This window comes from Nuphar pumila, chromosome 14 (genome assembly GCF_984573655.1).
Source record: "Nuphar pumila chromosome 14, dmNupPumi1.hap1.1, whole genome shotgun sequence".
Taxonomy (NCBI): domain Eukaryota; kingdom Viridiplantae; phylum Streptophyta; class Magnoliopsida; order Nymphaeales; family Nymphaeaceae; genus Nuphar; species Nuphar pumila.
Genome location: NC_143262.1, coordinates 61804813 through 61811043, shown reverse-complemented (window position 1 = coordinate 61811043; position 6231 = coordinate 61804813).

Here is a 6231-nt window from a genome sequence, read left to right as displayed (position 1 = left end):
ATACAGAAATTCCTTTCAGCAGATTCCGATCAAGATTTTTGATCAAGAATTAATGCAAGCATTTACCACAATTATTCCTCAGAACAAATATTCTGGCACATCTTTGTTGATCACCGAAACTCTTTTGCAAATATTATTTTTTTTCTTTTTATGTTTTATTTCTTTTTTTTATCTTTTCCACATTAAAATTCAAACATTACGAAGATTAAAATTCATAAAGAAGAAGAAGAAGTTGCAGAAACACTTACCGTGACTTGAGAGGGGTTAGAAGAGAGTTGATCCCCTCCCGTACACCATCGCCGGATTGAAGAAGCCTCCACCGGAAAAGAGAAGAGAGAAATAGGGAGAAGGGGAAGGAAGGGTTAGAAGAGGTGAAGGGGAAGGGTTAGGAAAGAGGGAGAGGTGCACAAAGGAAGACACCTTATTTTTTCTAATTTTGGGTTTTTAAAAGAATTCAAACCGGTTCACCGGTTTGTTTTCAATATTTTTCTTGGTTTTAAAAAAACCCAAACCGGTTAAACCGGTTTGTTATTATATTTTTTTCAGTTTTTCAGTTTTCAAAAATCACAAACCGTGTAATGGTTTATTATAAAATTTTCAAAAGTTTAAAACAAAACTATTTATTTATAAAGAAACTCAAAATAAAACTATTCTAACTATTTATATTTATATTTATATTTAATTTTTTTTTCTTTTCTAAAAAAAACAAACACTTAAAATGATTTTATTAACAATATAAAACTTTTTTCTCTATTTTTTTATTTTTTTATTTTTATTTTTTATTGAAAACTAAAACTAAACTACTATGTTAATATCAAACATTAAAATATGTACTAAAATATACAAATAAAGCTATTTTTCATACATTTTCTATTTTAAAATTATTTTAACTCATTTAATGAAAACTAGCATAAACTTGGGTTTTAAAAGCATTTTTTCATAAAATCATGCATATTTTAATGTTAATTCACCTTGAAATATATGCATGATCAGGAGCCTAGGTTGGCTAAGTCGTCAGCTATTTGATTAAATTCTCTTTTGATATGAAAAAGCTGGAATTCATCAAAGCTATTGATGAGAGCTAGAACAATCTTCTGATAAGGAAGTAGCTTCTGATCTTTTACCTGCCATTCGGCTTTGACTTGGCTGACGATGAGCAGTGAGTTGCCAAAGGCATGCACTCTCTTAACATTGAAGTCTTGCAGAATTCTCAGACCTTGTATTAAGGCTTCATACTCGGCCATGTTATGAGTACATTGAAAATCGAGTTTGAGAGAGAAAGTGATCATATTCTTCTCAGGTGTGATCAATAAGATCTTGATCCCTATGCTGGCCATGTTCTTGGAACCATCGAAGAATAGACTCCAGACTGGAGATTGTTGAATGTTATGGATGAGCTCATCAGGGAAATCATCCTTGGCCTTTACATCTTCTGACAAAGGAAAATCGGCTAGCTGGTCAGTGATAGCCTGACCTTTAATTGACTTCTGAGAGACATACTCTAAGTCATATTGCATCAACAAAACTTGTCACTTGGCGATCCGTCCACTAAGGAACAGTTGTTCAAGAATATATTTGAGAGGATTGAGCTTTGAGAGAACCTTGACTTCTGATGCTAACAAGTAATGTCTCAATTTCTAACACATCGAGACTAGTGCTAGGCATGTCTTCTCTATTTGAGAATATTTCTTCTCATAATCTATGAAGGTCTTGCTTACATAGTAAATGGCATGCTCTACTCGACTGTTTTCTTCATATTGTGCCAAGAATCTGCCGCAAGCGATTTGATTGACTAAGACATATAATAAAAGAGGTTTTCCCAATTCTGACAGCTTTAGAACGGGAGGGGTCGACAAGCCCCCTCTCCCTTCCTCTTTCTTTCCTTTCTTTCTTCCTCTCTTTTCCTTCTTCTTCTTTCTTTTCTTTCCTTTCTTCTTTCTTCTTTTCCTTCTTTCTTCCTTTTCTTCTTTTCCTTCTTTCCTTTCTTCTTTTCTTTTTCTTCCTTCCTTCTTCCTTTTCTTTTTCTTTCCTTCCTTCTCCCCTTGGTCGACCATCTCCCCCTCTCCCTTCTCTTCTTCCTCCTTTCTCTTTTCCTTCTTCTTTCCTTTTCCCTTTTCTTTCTTCTCTTTTCTTTCCTTCTTTCTTTCCCTTTCTCATTATCGAGCCACCTTAAAGCCTATTTCACTTTCTATTCCCCTATCCATCACACGCCCAACCCCCTTGGAAAACTCCCTCCAGCCTTAGCTCTCTCATCTCTCTCTCTCTTGATCCCTCTTGGTTCCAGCCCCCAAAGCCCTCCCTTGGTCTGCGGTTTTCATCAAAGTGGCAAGGTTCCTACGTCCAACTCATCCTTCACGCCTAGCAGCAGTTGCTCCACATCAAAGCCATCTCCAACACCTCCAGCCGGCACCTCCTTTGCAGCAAGGCGCCACCTCTAGCTGGACCTCCATCCAGTTGCAGCCACAGCATCCCTTCAACCGATCTATCTACCTTGAAGGCACTTCTTGCCAGCAACTCAAACAAGCCACCTCACAACACCAACCTCCTGGCAGCATAGCAGCAACCACCTTTGAAGCTTCCAACAGTCGACCACAGGTCTTCTTCTTCAACCTCTTTCACTAGTGTTGTAGTAGTTCATTGGATACATCAAAATCCCAAGGTGAGGTACCTCTCTCTTGATTTAACATTTGTGTTAAATTTCATTAGAGTGATGATCACCTTTGACGCCCTCCTTAAGAAAAAAAAAAGAAGAAAAGAAATTGATGTTTCAAGTATGGCTTTCATAAAGATAATATAAGATCGGCCCAAAGGTTGAACATATGGCCATGTAGGAGTGATTTTCATGTTCTTAAGTGACCAAAGACGTCAAGAATTTCGTCTTATAGCCTCGTGCTTCATAAGGGAAAAGGTTCATTCATTAGGTGGGTAGAACCTTTCTCTTAAAAAGCAAAAACAAAATCTCCAGCATGCCTCCTTAATTTTTTTTTTATTATTATTTATTTATTATCATCATGCATGTTTTATATCTCTCTTTTATTTCACATTTAGGTTTGTTCCTTAGCTTGATGTTTGTTTTATTCACTTAATTCATTCCTGATTATATTTGATGGTTAGTCCATAGGTTTTTACTTAGGCATACGGTCCAGTTATAATTTTATGTTTGAATTTTTATTTATAAATTCTGAATTTTTCATGATGGTTGCATGTATGACTTTGTGATCCCCTTCCAAAAATATGGACTGATTTGGTTTTTCCAACCCTCTCTAATAAATCAAATCCCAAATCGAGATTCTCCCCCCTGGAAAATCCAAATTCAGTTTTAGCAGACAAAAAACCCCAAGATCTCCTAGATGAACGATCCAAATTTTTCTTAAAAACTTACAGTGAGTCTTTGTAGAAACCTATTGTTTCCCAGTAAATTTTTAGATTTTTCCAAGGAGATTTAGGTTCTGCTGTCTGTCAGATTTTCATGTCTGAGAATTTCTAAGATCTAGGTCTCTGATAATCCTCTGCTCTCTCTCAAACCATAACCCTAATCCCAATGCTATAAAAAGAGGAAATCTTTCTCTGTTTGTCAGTGACATTTTTTCAGAATTTCAGCCATTTTCTCATCTGTCTGTTATTTTTACTATAATTTTTCCGGAAACCTGTCTGTCTGCACTAGATCCGAGAGTCGCCGGATTCCGATCCGACTTGTCGGAGCTATCCAGCTCTGACCATAGGTCAAAACCAGAATCTGTATAAGGCAAAAATCTTTGCCTTACTGTTCTCTATCACCCCATAAATTTTGGAAAATTTTTATGGAAGTTTAGTACCCGAAATCTAATTTAGAATCAGCATTTTAGGCAAAAATTTTATTTTTACGATTTTTAGTTATTTTCTATATTAAAAAAATAACAAAAAAATAGATTTTTGAGGTTCATTCTGTTTTTAGCATTAGTTTAGGTGTCCATGCCAAATTTGGCTCAATTTCAAGTTTATTTGCTTTATATATTAATTTATTTTTAAATTCAGAAGCAAAAATCATGCGAAAATCAAGTTAAATTTGATATTTTGTGATATTTTTGCCATTTTAGGGTTTTCATCTTATAAATAAGCATGTCATGTCATATTAGGGTTAATTTTAATGTCATTTACATTTCACATTTTTCATTTTTGCAAAATTTATTTGAGAAAACCCTAGTTTCAAGGCCATAGTCTTGTTATCAGGGGTATTTTGGTCATTTTGACCTAAAATTTGAAATTCCAATTTCTAATTCCATAAATTTTCATGCATATCATCATATTTCATCATATCATATTTAATTTTATTTTATTTAATTTTCAAATTTCCAAAATTTATAAAAATTCTTTCAAAAAAACCCTAATTTCAAGGTCATCGAGGGCATTTTGGTCATTTTGACCCCAATTTCGAATTTCCAAGTTTATTTTCGAATTTTATTACTTATTTCTCATGTTTATATGAAAAGGGGTATGAATTTTGGTTTATATTTGAATAATATCCAATAATTTCCAATATTTTTAGATAAATTCAGATAAACCTACATTTCTATGCTAACATGTTTTCTAGTTTTGCAGGAACATTCAAGAAGAAGAATTTTATTTGCTTATTTTCTTTTATTCAATGTAATATCGGATGTAATAATTTGAAATAAAAGTTATTTTTCAGCTTTGAATAGGACTGCATTGCATATAGTTTGATTTCTGAAAAATTGAATATCTGATGTATGATGCATATGCACATTTTCCAAAATCACTATGCTTGACACGAATGTCACGTGCACAAGATCTTATGGAGTTCACAAATTTGGTAGGATTCGTATTTATGGCCATAGTCAGAATACGAAGAAAACCAAGATTTGTGATCTTCGTATTAGCCACATTCAGCCTACACTCTTAGGCTAACTTCAAAAATGCACTGCATTTCTCAAAATTTCAAAAGGATTTCCCAATTCCTCAATGAATTATCTTTCAAATTTATATTCATTCATTCAATTTGCATCATTTTTAAAATCATGTTCCAATTCCATTTCAGAGAAGTCGATTTTCCCAAAAATTTCCAAGTCTTTCTCAAGATTTGATTTTCTCAGAATTCTGAATTTTCAAATGAGATTCCAAGTATTTTCCAAGTTCAAATCATGATTTCTCAAGATTTCCACATTCTTAATTTCATTTTAAAATCCCAAAATTGATTTTCTCAAAAAAACTTGAATTACTTCTGAAATTGATTTTCCTAGAATTCCCAAATCCTATTCAGAAATCGATTTTCTTAGAAAAAGCTATTCCAATCTCAAAAATCGATTTTCTCAGAGTTTTCATTTTCCTGAGAATCTATTTTCCATTTCAAAAATCATTTTCTAATGAACTTCCTGACGTTCTCAAGATTCTCAAATCCATTTCCTTATTAAAGCAATCCAAATCTCAAAATCGGTTTTCCCAAAGTCCAAGTTTTCCTGAGAAACCATTTTCCAATATAAATTTTGATTTCTAATTAAATTCAATGATTTTCCCAGGAATTTTATTTTCAAGCACTTTTCTAGTCACTTTCCAAGTACATCTCAATTTTCCAAAGCAAACATCATATTTCTCAAACTTGTATCTTTTCAGAAATTCATAGCACATGCCTGATTCTCTGTGCATTCTAGGAAAATAGAACATGATTTAGATAATTTAACTTTGTCAAAGCACACAATTGATCCTTGGTTCAATTACCTCTGGTAAAGGCACCAGGAACGGTTGAACCTCGTACCGACAAGCGGATCCCATTCCACGGAATTTTCTCACAAATTTTCAAAACGGAGGCGAGTAATTTTAAAAACCAATTTTCAAAACTTTGGTCGAGTTTGACTCACAGAATCGTTTCTCTCATTCTCGTAGAGAGAGGGAGAAAATTTTTGCGATGATAACAGGTTTGGCGACCGTGATGGGACCTATCTTCGTCTGATCAATTATGTGCTTTGATTTAGCTCAATTATCAAAATTGTGTTCTATGAACTGTCAACTTTTATTTTCTGATATCATGTGAACCTAGGAGCCTAGACTTGAACCCAGCTGACATGGATTACATGTAGACTAGGCATGTGATCATGCATATAATTCAGGGTTAATTAACATTAAAATATGCATGATTTTATAAAATAATGTTTCAAAAACCCAATTTTATGTTAGTTTTCGAGTAAATGTGCTAAAATGATTTAAAAATAGAAAATGCATGAAAAATAGTTTTATTTT